Below are 20194 nucleotides of genomic sequence, written 5' to 3' on the forward strand. Positions count from 1 at the left end.
ACGAACACACAGTAAAAACACTTTCAGACACTTTCACAGCACTGTCTGTGTGCTGGGCTGCACTGCTGGAATCAATTGTAAGTGGGTGAAAAACAATGGGAAAAAAACAAACAAACAAAAGCAAAGATGCTGAACTGAGAATTAGAGGGCCGGTGTTTTAGTCAGTAGCTTGTTGCACGGCCTTGAGCCGATTACTCCCCTGTGCTCCACGTTTCCATTTGCACAGTGGAGCACAGAGGAGCGTGCTCCGCCCCGCCATCCACAGGGCGCCTGTTCTGAGCCATGTGTCCCTCTGGGAATGAGAAGTAGGAGGGTGGGACGGGGCAGGCCAGCACCAAGCCCCCTAGCCCTTCCCTGGTGCCTTTGGCATGCATGACTGGGGGTGGGGATGTCATCTGTGGCCACAGGACAGAGGTGGCTATGTTTTTCCAGGTCAGAGACTGAGTTTGGGATTGTTCTCATGACACAGTCCCCAAGCTCTCTGGTTCCTAAACTAATTATTAAGACCAATAAATTGATTCTTCTTTTCTAAGAATGCCAGTCTCCAAATGCCCAAGGGTGAGAGGGCAGCCTTTAGTGGCTCCAGCTGCCTGGGAGGGCAGCAGGGACCCAGCACCATCCCAGGAGACATGGGCTTGGCTTGGGTTCCAGTTATACCCTCAACTCACAGAGTGATCTTGAGGGAGTTCCTTCCCCTCCTAGGGCCTCAGTTTTCCCATCAGTGCAATGAGGGGGTGGACTGTGGGAACCCCAGGGTTTCTTTTGACTCGGAGGTTTAAGGATCTGTTTGCCTTTCCTTCTCCATCAGGCCTTTTTTCTTCCTTGCTTCTCCATCTTCTCAGTCTTCTAATTCCTTTCCCCATTCTTGCTGGAGATCTTTTTCTGGCTGATCTTGGCTGTTTCACTGATATGGGCCTGTTTCCTCAGTGGGCAATGAGAGTTTGACTAAGAGGCTCTAAAGGCTCACCCAGCTCTGATGCTCTGGTCATCCTGGGATCCCATGGTGTAAAGTCCCATCTGGTGCACAGCCGGGATGGTGCTGGATAATCTGTGCTGGGCCCCTCCATTCACCCGTCGCAGGAGGACTCATCCCTCAGATGCCCCAGCTGCTACCTCACCTACTGGTCCAGACTTCTCAGGAGGACTCCATGGACATGTCTTAGACTGAGGCCAACAGGCAGACTCTGTTGTGATTACTTTTTTACCTGTCAGCTTGATTTATAGTCTCCACTTATTCAGTCAAACACTAACCTAGGTGTTGCAGTGAAGACATTTTATAGATGTGATTAAGGTCCATAATCAGTGGACTTTAAGTACGATAGATTATCCTCGATAATCTGGGTGGGCCTGAGTCAATTGCTCAAAAAGCCTCAAATGCAGAGCTGAGGCTTCCTGGGGAAGAAGAAATTCTACCTGTAGACAGTAGCTTCCATCCATGCCCCTGAATTCCACCTGCCCTTCTTAATGACCTTCCGTATAGATTTCAGTTTTGCCCAGCGGTGGCTTCTCTTGTTGCAGAGCACAGGCTCTAGGTGCGCGAGCTTCAGTAGTTGCAGCACGTGAGCTCAGTAGTTGCAGCACTCAGGCCCCAGAGTGCACGGGCTTCAGTAGTTGTGGCACACAGGCTCAGTAGTTGTGTCTCGTGAGCTCTAGAGTCCAGGCTCAGTAGTTGTGGCGCACGGGCTTAACTGCTCCGCGGTATGTGGGATCTTCCCAGGGCAGGGATCGAATCCGTGTTCCCTGCATTGGCAGGCGGATTCTTAACCACTGCACCACAAGGGAAGTCCCTGCTGTGACTTTTAATGGTAGAACCTTCTAAATATATCTTGCTGAGAATGGAATATTCTACCACCCTCACTACTCAATTTAACAGCTATTCTTGAATATCTAAAATGAAGACAAACAGCCAAGCATAACCAAGCATATGAGGCTCCAGGGAATACAAGGATCCTGGGTCTGTGAGCTAAAACAATCCTGCAAATTAGGAGAATCTATGGAATCAGGGACTGGAAAGGGATCTTGGGCAATTGAAACTCAAGTACCCAGAGTTCTTTGCCTTTTTGTTTTCAAGATCTGAGCTCTTAAGCATCTCTCTCTTTATCCTACAAACACAAACTTACCAAATACCTGAAGTATAATTTTTAAAAGTAATAAACAATGCAGATTCCATTAATGTTTGTCCCTGTTGGGTGAGCAGGACAGGTCGACCGTTTTTTGTACAGTTTATAAAATGGAGAATATTGTCCTCTGAAGTCCAAGAGAAACACAATGCACCTAGCAGATCCTTCTGTCAGGGGCTGAGGGGCTAGGAGTGGGCTGGGATGGGGAGTGACGGGGTCCCTACGACAACAATGGATGTCAGTGAAAATTACATAGAAGACAAGCCAAGTTTCCCAGAATCTTCTTCTGCTCTCAGACAATCCCAGGCCATGGGGTTGAGGGCTTGCTGAGCTACAGTGAGCAGAAGACTTTGAAAAGGCTACTGGCCCTCCCTGGTGTGCAGCCTTGAAGCAGGGCGGGACAGCTAGTGTCGAACCTTCTCAGCCCTCACCTGGAGCATGCCGCTCTTCCTCCTTCACTCGTGCATCCATTTTCTTCTTGCTTCGGGCCAGTGCCGACACGCAGAAGGGACTGGCTGCTTCATAACCGGAGCTTCCGATTGCTCAGCCGGCACCCCGTCCTATATCTGGGGCAGCTGTTGAGGGCTTGCCTGGGCCAGGCAGGTGGGCATCAGCACAGGCTGTCAAGCATGAGGCGTGCCCCAGCTGCTCAGCTGGCCTCTTGCAGGCTGCGATGGGGGCACTGACTCATCCTTCTCCTCCCACAGCTTGCAGCCAGGCAAGGAGAGCTCAGCTCAGAGCAAGGAGGGGCATCAGCCCCTTGGGCCTCCTTTCTGCCTTCAAGGCTGGCAGTGAGCTCCTGCTCTGAACACTTCGCAGCTGGTCTCAGCTTTGCCCTCTCGACGAGTCACAGTGACCTCAGCTGGTGGATCTGGGGAGCCGAAGCTTCAGTGTGGTGCAGCTTACCTGGCCTTTTGGGTGTGCTGGGAGATGAGCAGGGGGCGGCGTAGGGGGCATACTCGCAATTTAAACGTGTAACTCACTGGGGGTGATATTTCGGAAAAATATTAATGTGCTTTTCCCTTTCTGAGTGTGTATATTTTCTAATTTTCCTGAGGCATTCATTTACATGGATGAGATGAAGATTGTTCTAGAAGGAATGCAGAAAGGAAGAAAGCATTAATATTTACTTTTTGACACTCAAGATCTTCATAGCCTTGTTAAAATATTGAAATACAATAACTGTACATATTCAAAGTGTACAATTTGATGAGTTTTGACCTACATACACATCTGTGAAATGGTCATCACAATCAAGGTAGCGAACTGATTCATCATCCCCAAAAGTTTCCTTGCTCTCCCACCAATTTTCTTTCTGTCACTATAGATTTGCATTTTCTAGAAATTTATATACATGGAGTCATAGTACTTACACCTGTTTTGTCTGTTTTCTTTCATTCTGCATAATTCTTTTGGCACTCATCCCTGTCATTGTATGAATCGGTAGGTCATTCTTCTTCACTGCTGAGTAATATTCCATTGTTTGACTATCCCACAATATGTTTATTTACCCCTTGATGAACATTTGATTGTTTCCGGTGTGTGGCTATTATAAATAAAGCTCCCGTGAACGTGTGTGTATAAGTCCTTGTGGGCTATATGCTTGCATGCCTCTTGGGAAAGTTCCTATGAATGGAACGGCTGGGTCGTATCATCAGTCAGTGTATTTTCATCTCTTTAAGAAACTGCCAAGCTGTTTTACGAAGTAGTTGTAATTTTTTCCACTCCTGCCAACAAGGTAGAAGAGGTCCAGTGCCTTCACATTCTCACCAAGTCTTACTCTGCTCAGTCTTTATCATTTTAGCCATTCTAGTCCATGCTAATGGGTACAAAGGGGTATTTAATTATGCTTGCAATTTGCACTACCTTAATGACTAATGACATTCGGAGTAAGATTTGTAGCGAGACATTACTCCAGCTAGCCTGGCTATTGCTTGGGAGGATTTTCTACATTCCTTTATACTGAAGCAAAAGACCACTGGTGGCTAAAACATGGGTGTGGCGTGTGCATAATGACATACATACACGGATATTCATTGCAGCATTCTTTGTAATAGCAGAACAATGAAAAAGCTAAGTGTCCATTAATAGAGGCCTGGTTAAATAGATTATAGTATTAGGTTCTCCAGAGAATTAGAACCATAGGATGTGGGTATATGTAGAAAGAGATTTATTGTAAGGAATTGGCTCACATGATTGTGGAGGTTTGGTGAGTCCAAAATCTGATGAAGGAGGCTGGCAAGCTGGAAACTCAGGAAAGTTGCAGTTCAAGTCCAAAGGCCGTCAGGCTGGAAACACAGGAAGGAGTCAATGTTGCAGTTCAAGTTCGAAAGCAGTCTGCTTGTAGATTCTCTCTTGCTCAGGAGAGGCCAGCTTTTTGTTCTTTTCAGGCCTTCAACCAACTGGATGAGGCCCACCCACATTATGGAAGGCAATCTGCTTACTCAAAGTATACCATTTTAAATGTAAATCCCATCCAAAACCACCCTCAGGGAAATATCCAGAATAATGTTTGACCAAATATCAGGTCGCCCCATGGCCCACCCAAATTGACACATAAAATTAACCATCACAGGTATGAATGGAATACTATGTAGCCATTAAAAAGGAAAGGTAGGGCTTCCCTGGTGGTGCAGTGGTTGAGAGTCCACCAGCCGATGCAGGGGATATGGGTTCGTGCCCCGGTCTGGGAAGATCCCACATGCCGCAGACTGGCTGGGCCCGTGAGCCATGGCCGCTGAGCCTGCGCATCCAGAGCCTGTGCTCCGCAATGGGAGAGGCCACAATAGTGAGAGGCCCACATACCGCAAAAAAAAAAAAAAAAAAAAGGAAAGGTAGCTCTATAGGTACTAAAATGAGTATATCTCCAAGATAAATTACTAAGTGAAAAAAGAAAACAGCTGCAGACAGTAAGTAAAATATGCTACTATTATTTAAAAAATTTTAAATAATGTGTGTGGTTATGATTGTAGATGCATAGTACATATCTTAAAGGACATACAAGACATTATTATGGGGGAGAAGGCAGTTGCCTCCAAAGAGAGGAACTGAGTAGGGAATAGGAAAGAAATAGACTAATTTTTAAATTTTCATCTACATCTTTTGTAGTTTTGAAATTTTATGGCGTGTACAGAAGCCTTTGCTTTAAAGCCCAGCTCCATAGATCAGAGATGTGTCTCAGCCTTTCCTCCCAGAGGGCTGCAGGCACAGGGGCCGCCACTTTAGAGCAAAAGTGATGACAAGGGGGGATGGGTGGGGATGGAGACCAGAGTATGCTCCGGAGCAGCGTGGACAGGATTCAAGAGTGCAGCTCACCCGTTTGCTCTGGGGTGGACAGCTCAGGCCAGGGGCTGGGGAAGGCGGGCCTGGAGCTTGGAGCAGGGGGGACAGGATGCTACAAGAGCCGGGATGAGGTTGAGTTGGCCAAGGAGCACAATGGCTCCACCAAGCATTACTTTTCGCTTTGCAGTGAAGTCTGGCCTTTTCACTTCTCGGTCCAAGGATGGGAAAGATGACATAGGTCCCACAGGCCTTTAAACCCACCCAGAGGAAATCTCTTTCTAAACTAGACTCTCCCCAACATTTTGGGTTTGTAAATATATGTAGAGACCCTCCCTCCTGACAGGAGGCCTGCAGAGGAAATCCCTGAACAGGGTGGACTGGTGAACCCTCTGCTTTATAAGCTCTTTAAGGTTTGGACTCCACAATAATAGGGCTTTGCTCAAAAAACAAACAAACAAAAAAAGCCAGCCTGTGTTGCAACTTGATGGTCAGCATATGGTAGTGGTTAATGGCGTGCTGTCAATGTGCTGTGCGATTCCAAATTCCTCCAGCCCTCTTCTCGCTTTCCCACGCTCCTCCCTCCCTATTCCCTTCTCCCATGTCCCCTAATTTCCCCCAAACCCTGGACTGACTTGATTCCCTACTTCCCCATCTCATCTTGACCACCCCACACCCTCCTTTGTCAGATGTTTTCAAAGCAGTGAACAGAACCCCAGTCCCACTGCCACTCACTCAACCAACACCCACCCCACACACACATTTTAAAGCAGACCTTTAGTTTTTCTGCTATTTTGTTGGAGTTTCTTCAGGGAGGAGGGGGAAGGGAGTTCCTTTTTTTTTCGGCTGCGTTGGGTCTTCGTTGCTGTGCACAGGCTTCTCATTGCATTGGCTTCTCTTGTTGCGGAGCACAGGCTCCGGACGCGCAGGCTCAGCGGCCCTGGCTCACGGGCCCAGACGCTCCGCGGCATGTGGGATCCTCCCGGACCGGGGCACGAACCCGCGTCCCCTGCATCGGCAGGCAGACTCTCAACCACTGCATGGCTCAGGACTCAGTAAAGAACCAACTGCTAAGTCCGACTAAATCAGAAGGAAAAAGTTAAAAACAGAGTTTTCCCACTGGTCTAGCTGTATTTTAAAATGTTTCTCCTTTCTTTGTAACATGTAATTGAAATGTTGTTTATTTCCTGAACTCTTTTAAGAGGTTTGAGTGCATTTGGTGCATTTTTGAGAAAAGTACAGCTTGTACCTTCACTATCTTGCATCATGTGTCCAGCGCCGCATTCCACAAGACAAATATAACCAAGGCCTCTTAGAGCTTCCAAGATATGAAACTGCCCGTGGCAGCTCATTCACGTTGCTGTAACCGCCACCCTCATGTGACAGAGCTGTCCCTTGGATGGACAGCCCAGTTCCACACCCCCTGCCAGAGCTTTCACATTGGAGGCAGAAATACAGGGCCTGCTATACATTCTTGTCTGGTGTGTGGTCACATGCCCTGAGTCTCCAAATCAGAAGTTATTTATACCAAATGCTCAAACCAAAAGGATTACTTAAGCCGTGATCCTTGAGTCCTTCTGTCCTCTCATCTCCCACCTCCAGTAGTATGTACCATTGGTCCTATCACCAAAATATGTTTTACAAGCGTCCCTTTCTCTCCATCCCCACTGCCATCACTCTAATCCAAGCTACCATCTCTGTCTCCTAGAATATACAATAGCTTCCTAACTTGTCTCTCTGCTTTCACTCATGGCAGAAAAAATTTACTGAAAAGTCCTCTATTTTTCCCTTCTTTGTTTCATTCCCCTGCCCTGCATTTCATTTTTCAAGCAGATAGACAGACTTTATAATCCCACGGTCCTGGAATCATAGGAAAGCTGTAAAGCAGCCTAACGATGTCTGTACTTGTGGAGCCTGAATCACAGATGCTTCTTTGCTAGAGGTTCTGGAGGATAGAGAGTGTGTCTGGATCCAGCAGCAGAGCCAGAGATGAGATTTTCTCAGACTGGGAAAGGAGACAGTTGATTGGCATCTGAGAGCAGTGAGGAGCCCAGCCAAGGCTCCAGGGAACGAGGTCACCAGATCAGATAACTTGGCAGCCTGGGGTGCCAAGGGGGACTTGTGGGGCAGAGGCATTGAAGGGACTACCCTTGTCTTGAACAGTTAGGGTACCTGCTGTAACCATGACAACTAGAGGCCCTGGCCCAGTTTTCTGAGCACCTAATAAGGATTCCCTCATGGTCCTGAAAGGGGAAGAAATCTCAATAATGACCTGTCCAGAAGGAAGGGCCTTAAGGCAGAATAAGGCAAGATCTGGATGTGAACCAAGATTCGCATCTACTATATACTTGCCATGACCAGTCTTCCCAGTTTTCTCTGTCCTGACGGATTTCCTAGGACATGGGACTTTTAATCCCAAAAGGCAGTCTAGGATGAGTTGTTTACCTTGTTCAAAGTTCCTTCTACAAAATGGTAACTTTTTTAAAGATAAGATCATGTTACGTCTCTTATTCAAATCCAGATTCCTTACCATGGCCTCCAAGCCCTTTGTGAGCTGGATCCCACCTCCTTCCGAAGTTATCTCCAAGTGCACCTAGACTACTCCTGGCCTCACTCCTTTCCATCAGCCACCCTACCTCTGTTCTGTCTTGGACAGCCCAAGTTAATTTTTTGGTTCCTTTTTTTTTTTTTTGGCTGCGCCATGCACATACGGGATCATAGTTTCCTTGGAATCTCACTTCCCTGACCAGGGATCGAACCCATGCCCCCTGCAGTGGAAGTGCAGAGTCTTAACCTCTGGACCGCCAGGGAAGTCCCAGGCCGAGTTTATTTTTATCTCAGTCTGTGACCTACTGTTCCCACTGCCTGGACCACCTTCACCTCTTCCTCCTGACCCTTTCCAAGGCTGTCTCCTCCGCTCCTGCATATCTCAGCCCAGAGGAACTGTCTCTTGCCATCCCCTTTAAAGTAGTTTCCCCCCCACCGGGTCCCAGCGCCTCTCGCTAAAGCACTCTCTTTAACGTGCTGCTGATCACATGTGGAAATAGCGGGTCTGTGTCTTTGTCTGTTGTCTGTCTCCCCCTTAGCTTGGAAGCTCCCAAACTCTGGCTCAGAGCTTTACACAAAGCCAGTGCTTAATGAATAGTCGTCGCCTGGCTGACTGCAATTTTTTGCAATTTTAATTTTTTCACTTCTCTTTTCTTTTTCTTATTTTACTAAACAAGAGCAGTGAATAAGCAGATGTCAGCGTTTTGAGACTACCATGTATTTGGGTGGATCAAGTGAAAACCAGTCACTTAGCCTGCTTGGTGTTGGGGTTTATTAGAATAAGCATTGTTTTCTCTGGCGAATATCGTAGGCTATTTCCCTTTCTTCAATCCTCCTTGGGGATTTTCTTTCTAATCCCTATGACGTATATAAAGAAGCCATCAAAGGTAATACGGGAAGGGGGAAAAAAACAACAATGGGGCACAAAGTAAGATGGTTAAAAACAAATCCAAATGCATCAAAAAGCACAATAAATGTATTCTTAATTTTCCATTTAAAAGATTGTGATTATCAACTTGGATTAAAAAAATCAGCTATATGCTTTTTACATGGGACACACCTGGGAATAAGGGTACAAAAAAGTTGAAAATCAAAGAATGGGAAAATAGGTCAGGCAAATAGTAACCAAAAGAAAGTTGACAGCGGCCAAAAATGATTTTCAAACCAAAAACATTAGCAGGGAAAAAGAAGATCATGACATAGCGGCAAAATGTTCAATTTACCAGGAAGATACAGCAGTTCTAAACCCGTATACCACCTATTTAAGTAGCCTCAAAATACATACTTAAAAAAATGATAGAATTACAGGGAGAAATGAACAAACTCGCCATAATGATGAGCGATTTTGACACACTACCATCAGGTATTGATATGTCAAGCACAAAGAATGCTAGAGATTTGAAAAAGTAATTAACCAGCGTGACTTAATATATTCACTAGTATTTGGGAAACGATTCTCCATTGGTCTCTCATGCTTCTCCAAGTCTTGTGAGTGCAGATTTTGTTCTGCACATCTGTTCAAGGATGGCTGTGTAGTGGACAGCCTTGGAGTACAGAGACAGTGTCTCCCTCCAGAGCAGTTCACTGTCTAGTAGAGTAAAGGTTAATGTCTCCCTCCAGGACAAGATTTGAGCTGGTTTGCTTGCAGCCTATAATAAAAAATTGGAGCTTCCTAAACTTGTGGCTCCTCAGCTGTGAAACAAACCCACTGCATGTCCAGCATCCACAGGATTGCCCTCGAGGGGTAAGAAAAATCGGCATAAGCATGAAACTCAGGCTGCCTGCTTTGCCCTGACTAATAATGTCTTTGTCTCCGATCCAGGAGTCTCGTGTCTCCTGTCAGCATCCGTGACCCTGTAGCAGGCTAAGTTACTGGACTGCAAGTAAGATAAAATAAATATGAGACCCTTCACAGTTCTTGATATGTGGACCCTTGCACCCAACCGTGGACAATACACCATCTTCCTTGAGCAATGCACATGGAACATGGACAATTTACCTAGCACAGTGCCTGCCACCTGAAAGACAGTCGATGAATGTTAGTTCTCACTTGCCTCTAGCACTACTGTTCCTCTCACTTCCTTAAGCAGTCAGCAGCCAAAGGGAAGAAATGAATTATGTGAACAGAAATCATAGAGTGTTAAAACCGTCTGAGAGATGGAGATAAGTGGGCACGCAGGGTAGAACAACCCCTTCTGCGTTGGCCTACATTGTGGCTTCATTATTTGATTCGAGGCAAGACCATTCCCAGGAACACAAATATTGGATTTCTTTTTATTAGGCCACACCGCACAGCTGATGGGATCTTTAGTTCCCCAACCAGGGATTGAACCCAGGCCATGGCAGCGAAAGCGCTGAGTCCTAATCACTGGACTGCCAGGGAATTCCCAGATATTGGGTATTTATATTTGATTGTCAAGACACTTTCCCAAGGTCCTATGGAAATTAAATCTATATTAACCATTTTCTTATCACTCAGATCAGCAATAACCTAGCTTATTAAACCATTATGAGCTCATGCTTTTACGGGCCTTCTGAGAATGTGAATTTCTTTCTTTCTTTCCTTTTTTTTTTTTTTCTGGCCGTGCCGTGGCTTGCAGGACCTTAGTTCCCCAACCAGGGATCGAACCCAGGCCCTCAGCAATGAGAGCTCAGAGTCCTAACCACTGGACAGCCAGGGAATTCCCAGAAAGGGAATTTCTTCATCCTGCCTCCTCCTAGAGCTACAAATGCTTAACTCATCTTGGATGAGCTTTTTTTTTTTTTTTTTTTCTGAAACTGGCTTCTTTTCTTTCTGTAGCAATTTTTGCCACCTACACTCAGATACGGAGGAATTGCACGTGTTAAGTCTCAATCCTATACCTAGAGGTAGGGTGGCTGATGGAAAGGAGTGAGGCCAGGAGTAGTCTAGGTGCACTTGGAGATAACTTCGGAAGGAGGTGGGATCCAGCTCACAAAGGGCTTGGAGGCCATGGTAAGGAACCTGGATTTGAATAAGAGACGTAACATGATCTTATATTTAATCCTATACCTAGAAGCTCACTCTTAACTGACTGAGCAGAATCTCCTGTGTATAAGAGTCTAGGTGTCTGCAAGAAAACTCGAGGTCCGACCCCTGCGCTGTAGCCATGACCCAGGGAGGAGGGGTGTCGAATGGTCCAGGCTTTGAAACCATGGCGGGAGGGCTGTTATGCTTCTCTGTTACATGCCTGCTATACTCCTTTCCAAATCATCCCAGCCTCATGTAGTCCAATGTGACTAGGGCTTTGGGGACAGTCGTGATCTTCATCACATTTCCCTTGTGGCCAGTCTTAGCTCATCACTGTAGCCCCTTAAATAGCATATCCACTGCCAAGACACTGATGCCTAGGGTAAGTCTTACTGAGGATCTCCTGGCAAAGAGGAGATGTTATTCTGCATGTACTCCGAGACACCTGCTATAAATCTATTCTTCCCCCAAGTTCTTCTCCCCAGAGCAGCTCCTCCTTCCTTCTCTCTCTCTCTGCCTCCCTAATCTCCTCCTTTTTCCTCTCCAACCAATCTGCTCCAGCGAGCAATCTGTACAATTCCTCCTTCTCTAAACCTGGGGCTGTGTACTCCACTCAGCAAATCCAAAGCCCAACGAAATAGTCCATCTACCGTTTTGCCAGACACCTTCCTGGGGGGCCACCACTCCCTTCTATCTGTGTGTGGGATTTGCAACACTAGGACTCACCTAGCTAAGGACTAAGGACTCCCGCCCTTATAACGTTTCCTTATGGGGCCAGGTTCTCCACATCCATTCTTGTATTCAGTTCTTCTTGCAGATGAAGAGACTGAGAGGCGAGAGCTGAAGTCAGTTGCTGAGGGTTACCCAGGGACAAGCAGTGGAGCCTGGATTTCAGTCAATGCCCCCTGACTCGAGGCCAGATGCTTCTTCCACTTATTAACCTCAGCAAAGGAGACACCTGTGAAGTGAGCTCAGTTTCCAACCATTGAAAATCCTAGGGGGGTTTCCCTGGCGGTCCAGTGGTTAGGACTCCGCACTTCCACCACAGGGGGTGAGGGTTCGATCCCTGGTCGGGGAGCTAAGATCTAAGATGTTTCTGTTTTTCTGTTTCCCACTGGTCTTCAGGGAAGGCAAATGAAACTGTCTGGATGAATTTCTTGGATTTGATCCTGTGCAAATTAAATTTGAGGCATGTTTTGTGATACATACTCAGTGAACATCTAGAAAATGTTGACTTGCCTGGTCCAAGTCCTGATTGAGCGGACGGAGGGCAGCAGGCAAACCAGTAACTAACACAACGTGATGTGTCCCCAAACACTGCGGGGCACAATCCAGCATTGATTGTGCTGAGGAAAGGAGACCTCGCAGGGGAGGTGACATTAGAGAACTCGGCTGGGTCTAGAATAATTCTGTCAGGTGGAACGTGAGCAAACTCTCAGCTTCCAGTTTGCAGGTGTCTAAGGTGTGAAGTTCCCTTGGTTGTTCTGGAGCCCCGTTTACCCAAACCTCTGCCACATGTGACCCAAATTTGACCTCAGTGCTATTCTGGTCATGTTTTTGAGGTAGTGACTACGATGGTGATGGTCAAGGTGGTGCCATATGTTCCCAGGGTTCTCAGATAGATCCAGTGGGTTGGTCTCTCCTAGAAAGCTTACAATGATCTTGCCAAAGCATTCAGTGACTAGAAAAGTCTTAGAATTAGAGGGAAGGTGATCGCTGTGTGCAGACAGGCCCAGGCAGAGGTAGCAGCTTCCAAACCTTCTCAGATAATCAGACTCCAGAGGTCCTGGGGGAGGGGAATCTGAGAAATGCAGTAGATAACATCAACATTGCCCAACAGCTGAGACCCAGTCTTTAGCCTGGGGCTTTTCCTAAACGATTATAGAGACCCTGGGGTGTCCAGTGTGTTAGAAGGGCAGTGAGGGCCTCTCTGAGGCTGCCTTCCTGGCAGGAACTGGCAAAGGTTTAACTGCAAAGAATTAGAGGACCGGTCAGAGGTGTGGGCGGAGTTAAGAGAGCCAAAGGGATGTCAAAGTCCCTAGAGTCATACACACTACGATACACAAAATAGATAACAAGGACCTACTGTAGAGCGCAGGGAGCTCTACTTAATATTCTGTAATAACCTAAATGGGAAAAGAACCTGAAAAAGAATAGATATATGTATATGTATAACTGAATCACTTTGTTATACACCTGAAACTAACACAACATTGTAAATCAACTATACTCCAAAAAAAAAGCCCCTAGAACCAGCATAAGAGGAAGTGTGAATGGTTCTAGGCTGAAGGGACCAGGGGAAGGAACTGTGTCACCTGCAAAGAGGGTGTGTGTGGGTGTGTGTGTGTGTAAGGTGGGGATGAATACCTAGTTCTTTCTCTCCTCCTGCCCTGCTATCTTATGTTAGTACCTCCCAAACGTGAGCAGAAGCGAGGGAGCAGGGGCACATGGGTGATGCAGTCCTATCTGTCAGCCTCCCAGGGTAGATCAGGCAAAGAAGGGGTGGCAAGTGGAATATGTAAAAAATTAATAAACCGAAATCTCAACTAATAGAGTTGGGAGAATGGAAGGGGGAGCTCTCACATCCTGAGACTGTAGCAGAGCCCAACAGGAAGAAGAAAGATTCCTCCTCTTTCCTGGCAAGGACTCAGCCAATGAAAAGCCATGGATTCTTTGCTTACTAGAGCCCTCCCACCTTCCTTTCCCCTCTATAAAAGCATTCTCCTTCCCTTGCTGTGCAGGGACTTGCACATGGCTGGCCTGGTTGCAGATCCCAAGTTGCAATTCTCTGCTGATCCCGAATAAACCCATTTTTGCTGACAGTCTATTTCTTTCAGGTCATCAAATATAACCAGCACCACCGATGCAAGAGAATGGGGAAGGTAGGAGGAACAGCCACTGCTGAGTGAGAGAGCTCCTAAATTGGCAGGGGAGAGGCAGACTGCATGATCTCCAAGGGCTGTGCGAGGGTCCTTGCCATCCTTTGAAAAAGGATGAAACATGTCACTTGAAGATCCCACCAGACACCCAAATGGGTCCAGGATGACGCATTTCAGGGAGACGGTTGGGTGTGGGGGGCTATTTCAACCATGGTCAGCAGAACCCCCTCCAGCCCTCCAGCAGGTCTATAACCACACACAGCTGCCCTCAGAGCTGTGGCCACCTGAAGTCACACCCTGAGCTCAGGTCCTCTGGCCCCTGACATGTGGCCACAGAGAGACAACTTATTGCTAAAATGACCAAACAAAGAGAACTCAAAAGATCTCTCTGTCATGGCTCAAGTCCACTTTATAACAGATGTAAGAGTATGCTACCCTGGACACCAGCCTGGGAAGTGTCCTCAAAACGCCCTTGGTTCCCTCGGTGCCTATATGAGGTACCATTTGCCTCTCCATTTGCCACAGGGTCCCAAATTGATCCACACCACAACTCAGACTTGCAAAGAAAACAGGTTTTTAAATTTCATAGAGGGTAGATTCAATCTTCCCAATAAGCTACCACCCACGGGACAGAAAGAAAAGCAAAACATCTTTAGTCCATTCCAGAGACTCCATCTGACGCATAAGTTTAAATTGCTGCTCCAGATGACGGCACCTGGGCAGCTTACTCTCAGCTTTCCATCCCCTCCTCCTGCCTCCCTGCAGAAGGGCATCTGGGATGCGGATGGGGGCGGGGCTCCGGCTTGTGGCCCCATAGCAGAGGGATGGGCCCTCCAATCTTCCAGGTGGTTCCGATTCTCCCTGGTCTCCACTGGTTTGCCTCTGTCCTGGCCTGATGTGGCCCCAAGCATTGAATTTAGTGAGATGTGGGCCTGGGGAGCCCCGGAGGTCTGAGGCCAGGAGGGGTCTGGCCCTGTGTGGCCAGGTGTTGCCGACTGTGTTTATTTTGCAAAGACCAGATGAAGCCTGTGCTGGGTGGCCCGTGATGGAGCCCACACCCAGCCTGACGTCAAACCAGGAGTCAGCTGGCCCAGCGGTAGAACTAGGGTCCTCAGAAGCCCCATTGTCACCTAAAAGGAGGGGTGTCTGTGCTGTACCTCCGGGCTCCGTAAATGGACCTCTTTCACCTTATATAATCTACCTCCTGGGCTCCTGGCCCAGGGCATCCGAGAACTGGTGAGCAGGCTGTGAGCCAGGGGAAACCAGCCGCGATCAGGCTGGTCCTGCCAAGCTGCGGCCCTGGAGGGGAGTCCTGGCTCTCGCCAGGAGCGGGAGGTCCCAGGCTACGTGAGGGCCTGACTGCTGTCTGGCAGGAGGTCTCCTGCCCCAGAAATGCCCTGCCCCAGTCCCAGCTCCCACTACCAGATCACGTAATACGTAGCTAAAGCTTACACTTAATGCAGCCACAAAGCTGGATCACATGCACAGAAAAGCTGGGGGAGGGGGTCCTGACAGCTGGGAAAAAATCATGCAAATGATCGCGCTAACTCTGTTCTTCACGCTCAGGGCTCAGGGCCTCGGCAAGTCTGGATCTGGCCCTGATAATGAGCTCTCCCGCCCAGAAGCTCAGCTCAGAGGAAGCGCATTCTCTTGATCGTTCTGAGACTTTTGTCAGAGGGTGAACGCAGCCCGACTCCTGCTTCTGTGACATTTCCAAGCCCTGCCCTCGGCTGGGCCCTGGGCAGACGCTGAGAAGACAGGATTCCGGGCCTTGAGTGTTCACAGCCTCACAGGGGAGACAGACCTATAGGATGAACGATATTTACAAATAATTTCTAGTTCTGAAATGCCCTCCACGTGCCAAGATTTTTACATACATATTCTTCCCGACCACCCTAGGGGTGAGTATATCTCCAAGTTAGCGATGGGGAAACACACTCAGAGCAGCGGTCAGGGCCACCCAGCCCGAAATTCGCATCTATGGCTTCAGGGCTGCTCCGCTGCCTTGTGCCACCTTCAGCCATGATGCTTCGGGCATCCTGAGGGTCTCCTCCCAGACATCCGGGACTGCAGGGCAGGCTAAGTCTGTTCAGCTGACCTCCTCAGGTACAGGCAGATCGGGCTCAGCCCCATGAAGGGAGCCACGCCTCTTGATTGACATGAGGGTCCCTCAGGGCCTCCACACATCATGCACTGTGGGAGGAGGGAGTGTGTGCTCGCTGACCTGGGCTCGGGGGGCTGGGGACTGGCAGAGCCCCGCCGTCAGTGAGGGCAGGACCTGCTGCTCCTGCAGCAACACCCAGAGCCTCAGTGGAAAGCGGACGGCTGTGTGTGAGTCAGAAACGGCAGGAAACGGAAGACCCCAACAAAGGTTTAATGAAGGGTCCAGTACAGCCTGTGGGCGGGATCAGGGGGATTCCAACGCCAGACTTAGCACATTAAAATACAGGATGTCCGGTTGAATTTGAATTTCATCTAAACAGCAAATGATTTGTTTTAAGGATGAATACTTGTATCTCTAATATTGGGGACACACGCTAAAAAATTATTTGCTGTGTAAGCAGATAGGGTAGGGGGTCCCCCCCAAAAGAGAACTAAGCCTCACTTTCTTGACCTAAGAGAAGCCATTTCAGCCTAAGCCATTTTGTGAGCTAAGCCTGGCCACAATGCTTGTCCTGGAACAGGTCTCAGTAATAATGATCTTAAGAAAACAAAAGGACAAACTTATCAGGTGAGAGAAGTAACCATAGCAAAGATAACACATCAGTTGTAAAGACTCCCAGTTCTATTTCAATGGTAAAGACTAGCCTGAAGCGCTGTCTTGAGCTGTTTTGCAGAATTTAAATCCCCCTGGGCGCTCAACCACCAGATCAATAGGACCTAAGGGATAATAATGTCGACCTTTCCTGACCCTCAGGACTTCAATCAACTAAAGCTTGGACTCTGCCCACTGCCCAGGCTCCTTCATGAATATACATGTACTCTTAGTTTAAAACTGCCCCAATTTTGCTGTTCCGGGAAACACTGCTTTGGGAAAGATCTCCGCGTTCTCCTTGCTTTGCTGCCAAGTAATAATACATCTTTCCTTCTCCTGATCTTTGGCTCAGTTGTGTCTTTTGACTCAACACCCACCAAGAGGCAAACCACAGTTTTCGGGTAATAGTTATTTCTCTGAAATTCAAATCTAATGGGGAATCCTGTTTTTTTGTTTCGTTTTGTTTTGTTTTGGGGTTTTTTTGGCAATACAAAGTTAAGGACATCCAAGGAATAGCTACAGCAGGCAGCTGGGCGGGGAGGGTGATGGGAGAGACGGTGGGAGGGAAATACCCCCCAGGAACCTGGTGGAGCTGGAGGTCCCCAGAGCCAGAGCTCAGCAAGGCAGGAGGGAATGGGCAGAGGGGGTGGCAAGAGGAGGAGTAATTAAATGTATGACTACCTCCCTCCTCTAGGACCTACACTTACTACTCTCACTGCCTACAGCACCAAGTTCCATGCTTTAGCATTAGGGAGTCTTTCCCCTCTAATCTCCTGAGACACACCCACTGCTCCGAGCAGGCAGTACTCCTGGGTGAACCATCAATTCACTGTGGCTCAATCCAGCCTCAGGGCCTTTGCTTATGCTGTCCCCTTGGGCGTCTTGGAATTTAGAGTTGGAACGGTCCTCAGAGGAATCTGTTCTCGCCCCCTTATAGGCCAGAGAGGAAACATCAGGCTTGGCAGGTTGAAAGGACACACGTAAAGTCACTTCTTTTCCAGCCAACCAGCTCTCCTTGGCCTTTAAGGTCCCACCCCCGTCTCTGCCAGGAAGCCATCAAGGTTCTGCCGGGCCTGCCCTTAGACAAGTAGCTATATGGCTCTCTCCCTTTCATCACAGGCTGTTCTGTCCTACTTGCTGCCTGTCTCTGTGTCCCTTTTCCCTGACTGGAGTATAAAGTTCTTTTTCTAAGCCTTTCCTCAGCACAGCGCTGGGAATGTAAATGCAATGATTTTCTTTTTAAATTATACCCTTTGATTATAGTTCAACAATGTAATCATAGTTATTAAATCATTAAAGATCTGCCTAATTTGGTACTTGTGGTAAATGGGGAAAAAAAAAATCAGTGTTTGGAATCAGATAACCTGGGTTTGTTTACTTTTTTTTTTTCGATAAATGTTTGCTGAATCTACTCTGGTGAAAGAAATTCTTATTGCAACTGGCATTGTCACACAGGATGGGGGAATCCCATGTCCTGTCCTGGTAGAATGAGGACCTTTCTGATGGCTGTTTAAACTCCTGCTTTCTTCACCACATCGAGGACGTGACAGCATTTGAACAAGATTAACGTTTCAACATAAAGTTTAATCTTTAAATTAAAACCAAGAGTACCAAACATTGTTTTCATTTATTTTCTTACAAGGATTGTTGATGCAAATGATTTGTGATGATTTTTCCATGGAGAAAGAATTTACTCTGGCTTTTTCTTTTCTTTCTTTTTTTAGATGTGCTGATTTTTTAAAAATTATTTTAGCGAAGTTAGTTGACTTACAATGTTGTGTTAATTTTTGCTGTGTAGCAAAGTGATTCAGTTATACATATATACACATTCTTTTTCATATTCTTTTCCATTATGGTTTATCACAGGATATTGAATATAGTTCCCTATGCTATACAGTAGGACCTTGTTGTTTATCTGTTCTACCAATATATATAGTAGTTTGCATCTGCTAATCCCAAACTCCCAATCCATCCCTTCCCCACTGCCCTCTCCTTGGCAGCCACAAGTCCGTTCTCTATGTCTGTTTCTGTTTCATAGATAAGTTCATTTGTGTGTCATATTTTAGGTTCCACATGTAAGTGATATCATATGATATTTGTCTTTGTCTGACTTACTTCACTTAGTATGATAATCTCTCGGTCCATCCATATTGCCGCAAATGGCATTATTTCATTCCTTTTTATGGCTGAGTAGTATTCCATTGTATATATGTAATACATCTTCTTTACCTATTCATCTGTTGATGGACATTTAGGTTGTTTCCATGTTTTGGCTATTGTGAATAGTGCTGCTGTGAACATTGGGGTGCATGTATCTTTTTTAATTAGAGTTTTGCCAGATATATGCCCAGGAGTGGGATTGCAGGATCACATGGTAACTCTATTTTTAGTTTTTTGGTTTTTTTGGCCACACTGTGCAGCATGCAAGATCTTAGTTCCCTGACCAGGGATGGAACCTGTGCTCGCTGCAGTAGAAGTGCAGAGTCCTAACCACTGGACCACCAGGGAATTCCCTATCTTTCGTTTTTTGAGGAACTTTCATCCTGTTTTCCATAGTGGCTGCACCAACGAACATTCCCACCAACAGTGCAAGAGGGTTCCCTCTTCTCCACACCCTCTCCAGCATTTGTTATTTGTAGACTTTTTAATGATGGACATTCTGACCGGTGTGAGGTGGTACCTCGTTGTAGTTTTGATTTTTCTAATAATTAGCAATGTTGAGCATCTTTTCATGTGCCTACTGGCCGTCTGTATGTCTTCTTTGGAGAAATGTCTATTAAGATTTTCTGCCCATTTTTTTTTTTTTTGGCTGCACCATGAGGCTTGCAGAATCTCAGTTCCCCAAACAGGGATTGAACCCAGGCCATGGCAGTGAAAGCCCAGAATCCTAACCACTAGGCCACCGGGGAACTCCCGTCTTCTGCGCATTTTTCGATTGGGCTGTTTTTTGTTGTTGTTGTTGAGTTGTATGAGCTGTTTGTATGTTTTCTTTTGTTTTTTGGCCACAACACACAGCTTGTGGGGTCTTAGTTCCCCGACCAGGGATCGAACCCTTGCCCCTGCCGTGGAAGTGGGGATTCTTAATCACTGGACCTCCAGGGAAGTCCCAGAGCTGTTTGTATAGTTTGGAAATTAAGCCCTTGTAGGTCACATGATTTGCAAATATTTTCTCCCAATCCGTAGGTTGTCCTTTTGTTTTGTTTATGGTTTCCTTTGCGGTACAAAAGCTTGTAAGTTTGATTAGGTCCCATTTGTTTATTTTTGCTTTTATTTCTATCGTCTTGGGAGACTGACCTAAGAAAACATTGGTATGACTTATGTCAGAGCATGTTTTGCCTATGTTCTCTTCTAGGAATTTTATGGTGCCGTGTCTTATATTTAAGTCTTTAAGCCATTTTGAATATATTTTTGTGTTAGCTTTTGCTTTTCTTAACTTGGGGGTTCCCTGGATGAGTTTCAAGGAGTCTAGGAACTCTTTTAAATAGTGTAGAGAACGCTGTTCTTTGGTGTTCCCAGCAGCCCCCTCGGCCTCTTCCCGCTTCTCATCCTGCACGCCCCTGGGAGCCCTCTCCACTTAGGGTGGCCAGCTGTCACCACACACGTGCAGAGCACCGGCCTGGGGAGG

The 20194-nt window shown here is 47.0% G+C and overlaps 1 non-coding gene across 1 annotated transcript; it reads right to left on the reverse strand.

The window, feature by feature from the left end:
* Positions 1 to 19004: 19004 nt before the first annotated feature.
* On the reverse strand, positions 19005 to 19077 carry TRNAR-UCU (transfer RNA arginine (anticodon UCU)). Its single transcript has one exon. It is a non-coding gene; the product is annotated as a tRNA-Arg (tRNA).
* Positions 19078 to 20194: the final 1117 nt, after the last annotated feature.

The sequence above is a fragment of the Neophocaena asiaeorientalis genome, unplaced genomic scaffold, assembly GCF_003031525.2.
Source record: "Neophocaena asiaeorientalis asiaeorientalis breed wild unplaced genomic scaffold, Neophocaena_asiaeorientalis_V1.1 scaffold84, whole genome shotgun sequence".
NCBI lineage: Eukaryota > Metazoa > Chordata > Mammalia > Artiodactyla > Phocoenidae > Neophocaena > Neophocaena asiaeorientalis.